Source organism: Halichoerus grypus, chromosome 2 (assembly GCF_964656455.1).
Source record: "Halichoerus grypus chromosome 2, mHalGry1.hap1.1, whole genome shotgun sequence".
NCBI classification, from domain to species: Eukaryota; Metazoa; Chordata; class Mammalia; order Carnivora; family Phocidae; genus Halichoerus; species Halichoerus grypus.
In genome coordinates, this window is record NC_135713.1 from 37,509,208 (window position 1) to 37,526,657 (window position 17,450).

Sequence of the window (17,450 nt, forward strand, 5' to 3'; positions counted from 1 at the left end):
TTGTATATTTTTCACATATAATGTAGCTAGAAATTTTTAGAGTTGGTATTTCATTATTCCAATCCAGGGTCACTCAAATTTAGAACCCATTCAGTGTTATATGCCTGAAACGTAATAGAGAGCTAAATATGTATATGTCAATACACAACAAAGTAAGCCTTGAGAAACACCATATCAGCAACAGATGCATCTAAAAAAGTTAGAAAATTGCAAAATGAGCACAGCTTCAATATGGGGATCAACATAGTATGACTAGAACCTTGAACTAAATCTCAGGAAAGCAAACTTTTTGTCTCTTACCTATGCAAATGACTAAGCTAACCTGGCCTCTGTAGGTATGAGAATTTTAAGTATCAGTGAATTAATAACACTTGTGTTTCCTAATTTCAAGATGGGAAATGACATAGGTTAATTAGTAAAATTCCTCTTTCTGAATATAAACATTCAGCCTATTGATTAGCCTTTTTTTAAAAAAAAAGATTTTATTTATTTATTTGACAGAGAGAGACACAGCGAGAGAGGGAACACAAGCAGGGGGAGTGGGAGAGGGAGAAGCAGGCTTCCTGCCGAGCAGGGAGCCCGATGCGGGGCTCGATCCCAGGACCCTGGTATCATGACCTGAGCCGAAGGCAGACGCTTAATGACTGAGCCACCCAGGCCACCCTTGATTAGCCTTTTTAAAACTACATGCAAATGTTATAAAAACAGCAGGGTTTTGTTAGGACTAGTCAAATATTATTACTAGCAAACTGATACACACATTGATCAGTTAACAATGTTACATACAGAGTTAAAGAATCAGGGAAGAGGGGATCCTGGATGGTGCTGTTGGTTAAGTGTCCAACTCTTAATTTTGGCTCAGGACGAGATCTCAGGGTCATGAGATGGAGCCCTGGGTTGGGCTCCACACTCAGCATAGAGTCTGCTTGACTCTTTCTGCATCTGCCCCCCACCTCCCACTCTTATCTCTTGCTCTCTCTCTCTTTCTAAAATAAATAAATAAATCTTTTTAAAAAAGGAATCAGGGAAGAAAAAATATATGGAATGATTTCTGCCCTTGAGAATCTAATAATATAGTAAAAAATGATACACACATAAAAATGTAATTAATAAAAATATTTGATGAACTGATTTGAATATAAGGAATAAAATGGACAATGGGAAAGAAATTCATAAATAAAAGGCAGATGACTATTGAATCCTCATGGTGGGGAAGCCAAAGTGAGGGCTTTGAAAAAGAAAAGGCTTTGGATGAATAAAATGAAATGTTAATTATTCTCTTTGGTTTCCTGTTACATGAGACTGAGATCTTCGTAACATTAGTTTCCTTGTGTTATGAATTGAATATTTATGCCCCCTCAAAATTCATATGATGAAGCCCTTATGTGATGGAATTTAGAGGTGGGAGCTTTGGGAAGTAATTAGCTCATGAGAGTGGAGCCCCCAAGGTGGAGAAGAAGAGGAAAAGAACCAGTCTTCCCCCCCCGTCCCTCCCTCCTCTCTCTCTCCTTCTCTCTGTCTCTCTCCCTCTCTGTCTCAACCGTGCGAGGATGCAATGAGATGACAGCCATCCATAAGCCAGAAAGAGAGCCTTTACCAATAACCCAACCATGCTAGCCTCTTCATCTTGGGCCTCCAGACTCCAGAACTTTGAGAAATGTTTGCTGTTGAAGCTACCCAGTCTATGGTCTGTTACAGCATTCTGTACTAAGAAACTTTATTATTCTTCACTTATATAATTGAAGCTTAGTAAAGGCTAAATAAATGAGTCTTGGGGTGAAGTATTCACATGCAATATCCCACTTGTGTCACAAAAACATATCCCATAGTATGTACTATTATTATCCTTATTACAGATAGTAAAACTAAAGTTCAAGGAAGTTAAATGCTGCCTATTATCATATAGTAAACTCAAGATCTGGAATTTGAACCGAGGCACATTGATACCAGAGGTCACAGATTCTTTTATTACATTATCCTCAAATACTGAGATACTGTTTAAAGTTAGTAAGGATGTCGATAAATTGGACACTTGTATACTGTTGCTGGGGATGTAAAATGATATAGTCACTACAGAAAACTGCATGGCTCCTCCTGAAAAAATTTAAAATAGAGTTATTATAAGATGTAGCAATTCCATTTCTGGCTATATACCCCCAAAGAACTGAAAGTAGGGACTTGAAGAGATATTTATACACCCATGTTCATAGCAGCATTTCTCACAATAGCCAAAAGGTGAAAGAGATCTAAGTGTCCATCAGTGGAAGAATGGATAAACAAAATGTGGTACATATATACAATGTAATATTATTCAGCCTTAAAAAGGGAAGGTAATTCTGACACATGCTACAAAATAGGTGAAACTTGAGGACATTATGCTAAATAAAATAAGACACAAAAATATAACTACTGTGTGATTCCACTTACATGCGGTACCTAGCATAATCAAAATTATAGACACAGAAAGCAGAATGGTGCTTTCCTGGGGCAGTGGGGAGAGGGTAAGGGGAATTATTGTTTAAGAGGTACAGAGTTTCAGTTTTGCAAGGTGAAAGGATTTCTGTGAATGGATAGTGCTGATGGTGGTACAACAGTCTGGATGTACTTAATGCCACCAAACAGAACACTTAAAAATTGCACATGTTATATTACGTATATTTTACCACAATTAAAAAAACAAACAAACTCAATCTAAACTTTAAAAAAAGCCTGGTGTGTGTATCTATCTATCTGTGTTTGTTTCTGTGTCTTATGTTGGGAGGTTGAGGAAGACAGTGGGCATTCTTTTTTAAAAAATAAAAGGAGAAGAAAAAAAGAAGCCATCTTAAATAATAGTAATTAAATTTTGCTAACCACAACTTCTGAATAACTGGAAATGTTCATTTTTATAATACATTGGATAAGAAAGAAGTCAAAATTACCCACACGTGCAATTTCAGTCACTTTTATAAGAAACATGTTTGGTCCAGGCTCAACGTTGACATCTTTTAATTAACTAATCATGATTTTGGAACACTAGTCCACGCTGCTTTATAAATCAAACACTGAACCGAAAGGCAGGTCACAAGAACCGCGTCTAAAGACACTATAATATACCCTTTAATTGCTGAGCTGTCTTTTTCTTTAAAGTTGTAATTCCCCAATTTTGGATATCACAGTAAAGTTGACACAAAAGATAGCATCTTAACATAGTATTACTTAACAAAGATGGCTGTCATTTCTGTCACATGAAAACCCTGTCAGGAGCCACACTTCAACTTTCGGTTGCCATAGATACCACTTTTCCTCTGTGACCGAAAGTGAAAAACACAGCTCAGTGTCACGATTCAAATATAAAGAATAGAAACCCCTTCAGAAATATATACAAAGACTCAGGAGCAAGTCTCTTATCACTGGGATTTCAGTTACACAAAGTAAAATTCTAGAATATCTATAGTTGCTTGGCCAGTGGAGAAGTTGAAGAATAGAATAATAATGATGCAAAAGGCAATGCAGGTTTGAATCAATGCATTGCTTCTAGGTGCATTTTTTTCATTTAGTAATAAAAGAATGTACCTCATATTCAAGTTGCAAAACTTAACCTGGACAAAGTTAATTTCCTGGTGTAGTATACATATTAATAAAAGAGCAAGCTTGACATTAAGTGTCACTGGGGTTGTTTTATCTTGAACTGCACTTAATTTTATCCTGAAGAATGGTAGTCAGAGATTATCTATGAATTTAAGGGCATATTAATAAATGATGCATATTTGGACACCAGAGAAGTCTGAAGGGCAGAACTATCCAAATTAAAATTAAAGCCCTGACGGAAATAAGTATATGGCTGAAAAACACCTGTACACCAGTAAATAATATGTTCAGGAAAAGAGTCACCTTCCGAGACTACGGTGGTTACCTAGCTATTGTGGAGTTTTGCCAAGCTTTTGCCAAATGCTAACCCTCCGTGGTCTTTTGTGTCCTCGGGTATGAGAAGTGACAAGAGAAATGAAGAGTCTATACTTGAATGCCTTTGAAACTTATAGGGATTAAAAATGCATGTCTATTCCCCTTTTTTTCCTTTGGGTCTTATTTATGGAATCTTGCAATAAGTGCAAGTTGAATATTCCTGGTCTAAGTAAAAAAGCTAATTAAAATTATTAACCAACAAAATAATTAGTCATATGATAGCTATCTTTCAGAAATCTATTTAGTTTTTATACAAAAAGGCAAGTGGGAAGAGACCGTTAAATTTTTACGTTTACTAATGCAATCGGCATTATATTGTATTGAGTAATATTTGGGGGATCAAAATTCCTTCATGAGTTATTACCTACAATAATTGGAAGGCAACAGGCATGATAGGTGAGCCTATGGCCTTGGGGTGAGATAGAACTGACCTCTGCCATCACTAGCATGGGATGTTGAGTAAGTTACTTAAGCTCTCTAAATCCCAATTTTCTTACCACATAATGAGAATAATAATATCTACCTGATAGAATTATCACAAAGTTTAAGTAAATAATATTACAGAATTTCTAAACACACAAAAAAATCCTCATAAAAATATTTTTAAAAGCCCAATATTGAGTGACATTAAAAAAATGGCTATATACAGAGATGAGACACACCATGTTGTTTGATGGAAAGACTGGATTTTGTTTTTGGGGGTTTCTTTTTTTTAAGATTTATTTATTTATTTGAGAGAACAAGAGGGAGAGAGCAGGGGGAGGGACAAAGGGAGAGGAGAAGAGAATCCTCAAGCAGACTCCCCACTGAGCTCTGAGCCCACCATGCCATCCACCGGGCTTGATCCCACAACCCTACAATCATGACCTGAGTCAAAATCAAGAGTCAGACGCTTAACCAACTGATCCACCCAGGCACCTGGAAAGATTGGATTTTGTAAGGAAGAGTATTTTTTTTCCAAAGTACATTTTTGTTTTAGCACAATTCCAATCAAAACACAAGCAGGATTTATTTGGAAATAGACAAAGATCATGTATAAGAATAAATGGGAGCCAATGAACACAAATAACTTTAGAAAGAATATTAATGATTGAAAACTTTTAAAAATTTACTAACAAAATTCTAAATAGTATGGTCATGTTTGAAGAATTATGAGGAGGCTCAATAGAGGATTGATAAATCAGAAATAGATTCCAGCACATACAATACTTTGCTATCATAAAAAATGTTACATGACAAATCAGTAGAGAAATAAATGGTTACTCTCTAAATGATTTTAGAAGTATTAGGCTAATTTGTTAGGAAAGAAAAGCTAGATTTTATTATATATCCCAGGTAGAAATAATAAATAAATATGCTAAAATATATGTAAAACTTAAAATCATTCAAAGATCTAGTGGAAATAACAGAGTATTTAGGAAAGGGAGATGAATTTCTAGGTGCACAGAATCACTGTAAAATTCCTGGAGGGAAAGGTGTATAGATGTAAATCAATATGTTAAATGTTACATGTCAGTAATCTCATTACCAAATGCATAAGGCAAGTGGCAAAGCAAGATAACGATGTTTGCAACAAGTAGTATTACACAAAAATGACTTTCAAGTCAAATAAGTAAGTCACTAACTCTGCAACAGAAAAGATGGCCCAAATCATTTAGGTATTTTAGAAAGGAAGAAATACAAATGGACAGCAAACACATATATAAACGTTTTACATTACCAATAATTAGGTAATGCAAAATTTTAAAAGATGTCATTATCCTTCATTAACATTGGCAAATATAAAAAAAAATTCCAAAAACAGAGATTGTTTGGTGGGACAAGGATTCTCATAAAGTACTTACAGAAGTAAAAATTGACAGAACCTTTTGGCAAAGCAATTTGGAAAAACAGAGCTTTCATTCTTTTCATTTTCTTTTTCCAATAATAGTTGTTGCCAGAACTCATCCTAAGGAGATGGGAAGAATTGTCATTGTAGTGCTTCTGTGATAATAGTAAGCATTCTAATTATCATTAATGATTAATAGTTAAATAAATGATACTACATCCATTAATTGAATCATCTCTCCATTAAAATTATTTTTAAAAGTTCTTTAATGACATTAAAAATGTTCAAAGTATATTAAGTGGGACAAAGGGACAAATCAGAATACAAACCAATTGCATAATTGAATTTTGTGTAAATAAATATGTACATTCCACATTTGTGTGTAAGTGTATTCTTAAAATAAATCAAATTAGAATATTAATGGCGATGCAGTTGTAGAACGGCAGTGAAAATACATCTCAACTTCTTCTCTACACATTTTTGTATTTGCCTGATTTTCTTTTTTTTTTCCATGTTAGGCACATAAAGACTCACTCCATCTCTATTAACATTTTTAAATGAATATTGAAAATTAAATACACTTTTGCATTTATAGAAATAATAAATTTTTCTGGTTTAACATCTTGTGATATTCTTCAATTTGAGTTATCCTTTTACTATTAGATAGAAAACATATCAGATAGTAACTGATAAGAACAGATACTATACTTGATTTTGATTTTGGCCAAAAGGCTGAAAAGCTATCTAGTTATTCTTTTATTATTGTGATTATCTCCTCCTTCTATTAATGAATCATTTTGAATAGCTAATATAAGTGCATGGCACAAAATTCAGAAGGTACAAAGACGTAGATAGTGAAAGTCCATCTTTCTTCCTCCTCTGCCTTGCATCCACCTAACTCCCCTTCTTAAGGCAACTGATGTTATCAGTTTCTTGTTTATCATTCCAGTTATGGTTTATACATTTTAGAATAACCCCCCAACACACACACACACACACACACACACACACACACACACACACCATTCTGTACTATTCTGCATATTGTTTTTCTCACTTAATATTTATTTGATGTATTTTCATATCAGTACCTATACAATTGTTTCATTGTGTTTAATGACTTTATAGAATTCAGTATCAATGTAATGCGATTTATTAATTGTTCCTGTTATGATGGGCAATTGGGTAGTTTTTAGCCAATTTGCATTTACAAATAATGATGTAACTAGTAACCAAACTAGTAAACTAAAACGAACTGTTTTTTAGTTTTGAAAGTTATTATCAAATTGCCTTTCATAGCTTTATACCATTTATAATCCCATCAGCAACAAATGGGTGTGCTGATTTCCCCTTGACAATATGGATGTGATCAAGCTTTTTGATCTTTGTCAATATGGAGATGAAAAATGGCATCTCACTGTAGTTTTAAAGTGCACTTCTCTTTAAGTGTGAGGTTGAGTTTTTCATATGTTTAACAGTCATTTGTATCTTATTTTGAAGCTGTAGTTTGTAGCAGAGTATGATCTGACTTTGCATCCCAATTCATGCTTTGTAGAGCCCAGAACATGCCTTTTATATCTCCACAGCTTTTGCATCAGTTTAGGTCACTTTGACTGTAAGTAACATAAAATCCCGGCTCAACTGACTTTAATAGTAAGGAAAATCTTTTATCCTACATCATATTATGTCCTAAAATGGATAGCACTAAGGTTGCTTAATTCAGCTACTCAGCAAAGAAACTGAGCTTCCTGGTCTCTATCTTTCTGATTGCCACACTCCAACTAGATTACCTCATGGTCACAGAAAGGCAGCATCACAGGCTATTGACAATACAAATGATATTAAAACTTGTTTTAAGTTTTAAAACTCTGAATTACAGAAAGGTATAAAATGAGAAGTAAATGTTTCCTTCTCTTCTACTTTCAGTCTCTCTCCAAAGGAAACCACTTAAGTTGTAATGATTGCTTTGAGAAAAAAAAGAAAACAAAGACTATGTGCATACCTGAGTATCTCTATTTATATTTCATGCATTCATTTTATTTTAAACCCCAAAGTGACCGTATTTTACATACTGTTCTAAGCTTCACTTTTTTCACTCATTATTCCTTAAAGATCTTTCTAGTTAACCCATAGAGCCCTCTATCATAATTTTTTTTTTTTTAGAGAGAGAGAGAGAGAGCACATGCACATGGGGTGGGGAGGGGCAGAGGGAATCTTTTTTTTTTTTTTTAAGATTTGATTATTTATTTTATTTGCCAGAGAGAGAGAGAGAGAGCACAAGGAGGGGGAGCGGCAGGCAAAGGGAGAAGCTCCTCAGCAGGGAGCCCAATGCTGAACTTGATCCCAGGACTCTGTGATCATGACCTGAGCCAAAGGCAGACGCCTAACGACTGAGGCATCCAGGCGTCCCTATCATATTTTTTAATTGGTCTCCCTGTTGATAAAGACTTTGGTTAGTTCTAATTGGGGGCTACTATAAACAATGCTGCAGTGGACATCCTTGTATATTTATTTTGGCATACTTCTACAAGTCTAAGTTCCTAACAGTGGATCGAGGGGAAAGTACATTTTAAAACTTGATGGTGAGGGCGCCTGGGTGGCTCAGTCGGTTGAGCGTCTGCCTTCGGCTCAGGTCATGGTCCCATAGTCCTGGGATCGAGCCCTGCATCGGGCTCCCTGCTGTGGGGAGCCTGCTTCTCCCTCTCCTCCCCACTTGTGTTCTCTCTCTCACTATCTCTGTCTCTCTCTCTCAAATAAATAAAATCTAAAAAAAAAAAAACTTGATGGTGAGATTTACTTCTAGAAAGGTTGCCCCAGTTTACCTGCCCACCAGGAGCGTGTGAGAGTGCCTGTTTCCTGTTGTAGTAGAGAACCTTGCTCTTCCAGGAGCCCTTTGACATCTGCAGTGTTGAGACAGCAAGTCCAGCCTCTGGGTTGGGGGCAGCAGCTGGACCCCTCCATAGCCTATGCCTCCTCCACTCCTCGTTGATTGTGAAGTGACAGTCTCAGTGTGGGAGCCAGCAGCCTCTCTTTTGGGTATAGGAAGCACACACTAGATTTCCCTTATCACTTTAGCATGGTTGTCCTGACTGTCCCAAGGTGAGAGAGTAAAGAACCACATCCTCTGACTCTTTCAGGTGAATAAGGCATATAGACAGAAGACCCGATCCTGCTGCCCAGACAAAAATTCAGACAATCCCAGAGCAGGTGAGACTCTCCTGGTTATGTGGGTCTTCTCCCCTGCGTGTGGGTCTTCCCCATCTGCACTCCTGTCTGAGTGCTATGGAGTACCTGGCTTTGGGCTCTGGACCCCAAGGCTGCACTTGGCATGTTAGAGGCATCTGGTCAGTTGCTGATGCACTCACCCTTCCTTGCTGGTCTGTCACTTGCTGACGTTGGCTCTTCTGCAGCCTGGTGTCTTCTTGGAGGAGCTTTCCTGAGGGAACATGCTATCACCAAGTCTATTTTTATTGTTCTCTCTTTTTGATCCTCATATTTAGCTGAATGAATCTACCAGCTTTCTCAGGCGTGGGAGATACTGACTGCCGGCAGCCAGGGTAAATGCATCACCCTCTTTCTGAATTGTCTGCCATGGTTAGATATCACTGTGGCTCTTCAACTTTGGTCCACTAAACTCTGTCATGTGGCACAGTCCTTGCTGTCCCAGCCTGCAGACCCGGTCACCAAGCTGCCAACCCATGGCTCTGGGGCTAGGTGACGGGGCTAGGAAGATGGCTGAGCTCTGTGCTTGTTCTCTGGCTGACTGCCCCTGGTGTTCCTTTCTCCTGCCGGCTGCACATGACAAAGTCAGAAAAGCCAAGAAACAGACAGCAGAGACACCCAGAAACTTTTGATGAGAGAAGGAAGTAAAAGTGAAGATGATATGGTTGTGCTTGGTGGCCTGCGGTCCCCTGGGCCCTGTTGATGCAGCTACCTTACCTTTCCTCCTGCAGCTTCAGTTCCAGCAACTCAAAGCCTCTTGGCCCTGGCTCCCAGAAGAACCCTGGTCTCAGGGGTGGGTTCTAAGGGTACTCTTGGGAATAATAACAATGATTATATCTAAACAAATATTTGGAACAGTAACATGTGCCGAGAACCTTAAGCATTTTACATGTTTCAAATAATATAAACCTCAAACCACCCTGTGTGCTAGATTTTATTTTCTCTACTTTTTTCAGATGGGGAAATTGAGGCACAGGAAATTAATTTTCTTGAGACTATAAAACAAAAATATAGTATTCAACCCCAAGACAAGTTTGACTCCCATGAATTTAGTTTAGTCCTCTAAATCATGGTGGACATTGTTTGTATAGCTTTTATAACACTAATAAATTAATCAACTAATAAATTATTTAACACATCACACTAATAAATGAATTAATATATGAAGTATTTAGCATATCAAAGTTGAAAGGATATTCAGCCTCAGTCTACCCTAAATCCTTGGAATTTGATAACCCAAGCCTCATGGACATTTCCTAGGTTTTAATATTCGTGTTGGAATTCTCCCTAAGAGAAAAATAACAAGATTTATTCTATTATTGTTGATGTTTCTTAAATAACCTGCAGAACAAATAACATAATAATGAAACCACGTCCAGCGATTAGCTGCTAAAGCACACCCTCTTTCATTGCACAAAAATACTCTTCTGCATTGATAATGACATGTTATGTAAAATAATTTGTGACCTCAGCTTATAAGTAGTCTGCCTGTAATTAACATTACTGAAGAATTCTAAGTCCTAACCATATTTTCAATGGAAGGGAACATATTGAGGAGGGAGAAAAATTCATCTTAATTATTTTTAACAGCTTTGTTACACTTTTTTCCACAAGACTCTATTTAATAGTGTTTTCATTTTATAACGCTCTACATTTTAAAATATATATTTACTAACAGACTCCAGCAGTGTGATTAAAAACTTAAGAAGTTATTCGAAGCAAATATTATTAGTATTTAAAATACCTGTAAGTACACACATAAGAATGATGTTGTCTTTTATTCAAAATCAATGTTTTCTATGCCAGCTAAATGAATTATAAAATTATCAATTAAGTCTCTGGTATTTCCAAAAGTGAACTTATCTGATTTCAACCATATTCTGAATAAATCCATATTCTTTGAAAATTATATCATATGATAACCCAATATATAAAAGTTATCAGCAGAAGTCTGATTTCATATTTTTTTAATGGCCAACTTCCTATGTACTGCCAATGTTAGAGTAGGCTCTAGGGCATCGAGACTTCCCTCAACTGCAAACAAAAGTATAGTGAGCAGCCGGGGATCTATTCCAAGCTCTCAATTCCATCCCTGTGGGGCCCTTTCAGTAACAGCTGCAAAATTTCTTTCTCTATTTCATTTCTTCTATTTCATATTTTTCTAAATTAACATTTCTTGAAAACACAGAAGTTTGTCACATTAGTCTGAAAACAGAAATGCAAACTCCAAAATAAATTTGACAGCACAAATTGTTCTGTAACTGATCTTATAGTTCTTTCTTATTATAATTCTAAAGACTTCTGACAAATTTTTTATCGAATATGTGTGTGTATATATACATATGCTTGTATATTATGCATTTTTTTAGAAACAGTAACAATAACAGCAATAACAATCAATTTTTTCTTCCTTGCTTTTAGGGAAGAAGAGTAAATAAAGCATCAAGGACCCTGAGAAAATTATACTTTTCCTATGGGGTCCAAAATTAGTGAAATGGATATCTAAGAGAATTTTATACGTGAAATAACAGCAATATAATTAAAATCTGAGCATAAAACCTCAACTTATTTTGAAGTAACTTTTAGTTTTTAAGATGATTAAAGACTTCCAAGTTCTAATGGCACTAGTTTTATATTAACAGATTGAATATTAGAATGAATTACAACTGCTCCAAAATTCTGATGTAAGCTAGAAGAATCAAAATGGAATCAAAGTGTATTTTCTTTAAATGCAAAATAATATACATACTATGGATATGCTTAAACATGTGTGTTGTGTCTGTGTGTGGTATGTATATAATTTTATAAAGTGTGCTTATACGAATATAATTTTCCAATGATTTCACTCAAAACTGTTTACTAAAACTGCTAAAACAATAAAAAATACATATTATATTTAATTCCACTTCAAGTTTTAAGATAATTGCATATAAACATAAACATAAAAATACTAAGACATTCATTACTTACTGTTGTTCATAACCTTATAATTTAAGATTAAAATTATTTCAATAGTCTTAATTTTGACACTATATTTGCCATGGTAATCAACTAAACCAAGAATCCACCTGGGAGTATCAGGCTTTCAACAAAGAAAAATGCTTGTGATTAACATGCCCAAATATAGCATTTGAAAAAATAAAAATGCAACATATGTAAATAGAAATGACAGAATAATTTGTCCCAAAGCACACATAGCAAAAAATCTAAAGGAATAGCAAATGAAACTTAAAGATCAATTCCATAATAACTCAGTATTATTTTTCTTAAAAAAACAGAGCAGTATAGATCTTAAATGATGTTAACATACATCACCAACTCAGCTCCCAGAAAAATCACAAGATTCAAGCCTCCTTTGCTACCAGCATGTATTTGTCTCCCTTCCAATATTTGAATTGATCTTTATTTATTCAGTATAAATTACTGTGGAAATGTTTTAATGAAAAATAACAAAATCCAAGAACAAAAAAAAAATAGCTGGTTATGTAATATGCTATTTAATCTTTTTAAATGAAGCCTCATTTTAAAAATAAATAGACTAAAGACAGAGTAGTTAATTATATGCATTCTCTTGAGTTAGTTCTTTATGATTTGACAACTTGCACGGCAGCTGTTCCTGTAAATATGACAATAAATTTCTAAATCTCCAGAGAACTGGTAAATACAGGCAGATGCACTTAACTGCTGGTGGGCAACAAAAGTCAGACTGCAGGAAACTGTGGCACTAATGTAGCTCTTGATTAATCTCTAATTACAGTTTTGTCATCTTAGCAGGGAGACAAAACTATATCACTTCCTAAATAGGCAAGCAGCATTTTGGCACCTAGCAACCGGCAGTTCGTTCCTATTAGCTGCAGTGGACCCGATGCTGTTACAGGGGAGGTGGTTATGGATCACTGCTCTATTATTTATGGAGCAGCATTTCCAGAGGCCTTCACAACAGTAGATAAATTAGCAGCTTAATAGGCCAGCACTAACTAAAAACATAGCATAAGCTGAAACATCAAGTATGAAATTAAAATGTGACTTGCCCATAATGTTTGCATCATACATGGAAAGAAATGCTCATTTATTTCTGTTAATTATTCAACAAATAGAGCATGAATGTGAGCATATTAATGAAAACCATATAGACATATTTTCAGTCATTTCATATTGTTTTTATAAAGTACTTATATCAAATCTTTCTGAGAGATATTTTTAAAAATTCATTTTCCTCCCCCTTAGGGGATTCTCTTGGTTTCGTTCTTAAGCGCAGGGATGATAGGTGGCAAGCATTAATTAGAACTAGTGCAGTCACAAGAGAGCCCTAAGTATCTGTGTAAAAGTGCCTTATTAAGCTCAAAATGGGCAAATGAGGCTGATTCTCATCATGCTTCCACATCCCTTTCACTTCAGGTGCAATGAGAAAGTCTAAGAAATGACCTCACACCTCTGTCTGTGTCAGTAATTTGAAGGGAGATATAAAATTCTTAAGTATTTTTTTCAAAAGGCAATCCATAGGCAGGTTTACTTAATTAAAATTAATGGAACATCTTCCTTAATCTTGATAGTAGTGACTCTATTATTAATATGATCCTGCTCAGGAGATCCAAAATGTAATATGCCAAATGATTTTTTCTCATTTCCTCCAATTTTACTAAAAATTGTTTTTAAGTAAAATGGCATGATACATATTTTTAAAGCATCCCCTTGTATTTTTTAATAATTCCTATAAGAATTTCATCCAAATGAAGATGTCCTATATTTACATCACTGCATGACTTCAGAAAAATATTTTTTTTTCTGACAACACAAGTTGTAAAGTCATTTAAAAAAAAAAACTAACATTGCATCAAGATATTATGAACAAAATGAAATTTCTTTAATTCAACTGCCTGGAATATCCTGCAACAATTGAGAAGCCATCTTACTGAAATAAGACCACTCTAGAAATTGTTTCCATTTATAAATTTATCTTTTGAGTAATTCTTCCTTAATGATGACTCAAATTTCTATCACCACAAATTCTGAATATAAAATTTCAGTATCATTATGTCACTTTACCCTACAAGGAAATAATGGAAGATGGCAAAGTTTGGAAAGAAAGCCGTGGGTTCAATTCTAGCGTGTACAGCCAGTGTCTTTGAGATACCCAAGTGAAGATGTTCGCTAGCCAGTTTGACAGGTATGGAATTCAGAGAACTCAGAGCTAGAAAGAGAAATTTTAGAATCATTATCCCAGAGACAGTAATTGAAGTCATAGGCATGGATGAGATAGTGTAAAGAGACAATGGAACATGAGAGAAGAGTGAAAATCAGGAACAAGCCTTGAGGAATGTCAATATTTCAAAACCAACTAGAAAAGGTTGAGGTGGAAAGAAGACTGGAAGAAATGACCAAAGAGCATGAGAAAAAGTGGTAAATGTGCCATTGCCAAGGCCAAGGGAAGGGAGTTTTGAAAAATGGAAAGACCATTTGAATGCAATCAGAAGATCAAGTATTGAGTATATTGGAGAATAAAAACTCAATATACTAATAGGAAGGTGAACAGAACTATTTCAAGAGAATGATGAGCAGGGATGGAAGCCAAATTTGAGAGAGTTGAGGGGTAAATAAATGAGAAATATGAAAAGAGAGTGGAATAACCACTTTGTTCTTCTATTAAAACTTGTAATTAAAGAGGAGAAATTCAATGATAGCTGAAAGACTTGATTGTGTGTTGCTGCTCTTATTGTCTTAGGAAGTAGGAGAGCTGAATTGAAACATTGCCAGTAGACAAAGAGATAAGATTGAAATAAATAGTTTAAGAGTTCCCAGGTATGACAGGTCCTTCTTTCTTGTTCCAAGGAGCTTCATGTTAACTTTTGATAGTGCTGTTTGGGGGCAGTAAGGCTATGAAGAGGCAAGAAATTTATTCTTACTGTTTTCAATCTCTGAGGGATTTTTTCTGATGCTCATGGCACTTGGGTCAAACTATTACTGTGATGATCAGTCAAAATTGTGTAGCAATTCTCAGGTAAACCACGAAAGCTTTGTCTCTGTCTCCATCAGACTTCCCTCAAGATGGTTAAGATGAAATTACAGCTCCACTCCTAAATTCTGCTGGTTAGGCTAATCTTCTGCAGACTTAACACAACACAGGCTATAAGATGGAAAACCATGTTCTTCAGTGAAACAGCAAGTGTTCTCAAAAGAATAATACAGCATAGAAAATGTGGAGAAAGTACCTTTGACGTTTTCTATTGTCTCTTAATTCACAGAGTTGGACCTTTGTTGTGAGTATGTTCCATCTTCGTTTTTTTCCTCCCACTTTCCATTTTCAAGCTTCCAAATCTGGTCCTATCATCCGCTCTTGGGAAATTCATCCTTGCTACCCCAATTTTGTGTTCCTCCCTTCCCCACCATTCTTATATTCAACCCTGGTCTCTTTTTGTGCCTGACAGTGTAAAGTATTTCAACTTAGTCCAGATGATCTCAAAGGCTTCTTTTTACTTACTTCTTTTGATTCAAAATAGGAAGCGCTATGGCCTGTAAGCAAAAAGTGAAGGTAAAAGCAAATGCTCCCATTCTGGCTTACATTCCTATCAGGGAGAGAGCTATGACTAAATTTTTTACGTGTTTACCTAAAAATCAAGCTCATCTTAACAAAGGAATGTTATGAATGTTACTGCAGTGGTAATACAGTCTAATTTCATTTGTGTAGAATATATTCCTTCTTTGAGCGTGATTTTGATTTGACTTTTTTGGGACAATTACATGACCATTATTTGCAAATTTTTTTTTCCCCTTGGGTAAAGTATTACAGGCTCCACCATACTAGTGTAAACAACTCCTTCCTTCTTGGCCCTCCAAATTTCTCCTTACACAGAATGAGGGCAGGGTGGTTTCCAAACCAATATCCTTCCTAATCTTTGAGAAATTTAGGATGTGTGGGATCCAGAAGAATGGTGAAAAGATTGGCCATAGAGGGAAGATGAACAACTTCTCTTAAAGAAGGGACCAAGGAAAAAATAGGTGCAAATGTCCAAAAATTAAAGAACATTTGAGTGAATTTTTGTCTCATGCTTTCTATTTTCTCCATGCCCATTTTCATCTGGAATGGCAGCTTTAGTGTTCTGAAGAGAGTGAAGAAGGTTTTAAATAGTTTTTGTTGTAAGTACCAGGGGAGTGAATCAACTGGAAAAACATAGAATTTCTGTGCTGATTAAGAAGCATATGAGATTGGTAATCATAAATTGACAGTGGTACCAATTTATTCTAATGCATATTTTCTTGAACAAGAATCAGCTGCAAAATAATAGAAAGTAGGTAAATATTTTTGTTCGCCCATGTTGGGGGTTTTGCCACATTGATAATATAAAAAAGGAGCAAGATTGTGACTGAAATGATAGGCCACAGAACCCAAACTGAATGTGAAAAAAAATAAAAGGAGAAGGGGACCAGACTGATAGAAAGAAGAGTCTCCTAGAACTCAGGAAAATGTCCCAGTAGGGATATTTGAGCTCTCAAGCTGGAATAATAGGAAAATTTTATCAGGGAATCTCATGTTCTATTTCAATGATTTTGGGTGGAAGAGTTATTTCTGGTGATGACAGTGTTCAACATATGATTTTGGTAGTGTGGATGAAGTAATATTAAACAAATCAAGAGACATAGATGTCAGGGAATTGGAAAAGTCAGTCCTGTGGATATTGACATGTCCATGGATGAAAGAGAAAACCATGAGTAGTGTGCCAAAGTTTACACTTTATGAAGAAGGAGTCAATGATTCATCTATAGAGCACTAACTCCAATAAATAGGTTATTTTTACTTTATTTTGTTTTATTTTTATTTCATTTTATTCTATTTAAGTAGCCTCCATGCCCAACATGGGGCTCGAACTCATGACCCTGAGATCAAGAGTCTGATGTTCTACCAAGTGAGCCATCCAAGCACTCCTTTATTTTAAATAGGTGAATTGGGGAATAATCATCTGGAGAAGCAATCAAGAACAAGGAGGACACCAACCACTCCTCTAAGCCATTAGTCAAATCAAAGAATTAATACAAGATAACAGAAACCAACAATAAAAAGAAAATTCTAAAATGCCCCATATAAAACACTATAAATAAAATGGTGGGGTTTTTTTTCTTAAAAATCAAATTTATTGTAGTTTCATTAAAAAATAAATAGACATTAATATATTACAGTGAAAATAATTTTAAAAGTCCTAGTTGTTTTTAGCATTCCTAGATTATTTTTCTTATATCAAAATGTAGGGAAATCTTCATGAAGCCTTGAGTAAGAGGTGTCATCTGAAATGCTGTGCAGATGGGGTAGAAATACCAGACAAAACCTTCCTTAGTGAGCACATGAAACGCATAGCTAACCTTAAAGAAGAGACACAGTCAATTAGTTTTAATAGTATGGGTATTCGGGAAGATTTGTTTAATGATGACACCCTCATTTTACTGAATCAATACCAGGGAGTGT

At 35.4% G+C, this 17,450-nt stretch overlaps 1 pseudogene; it reads right to left on the reverse strand.

Moving 5' to 3' along the window:
- Nucleotides 1-6,399: 6,399 nt before the first annotated feature.
- LOC118541960 (U2 spliceosomal RNA) lies at nucleotides 6,400-6,517 on the reverse strand (annotated as a pseudogene).
- Nucleotides 6,518-17,450: the final 10,933 nt, after the last annotated feature.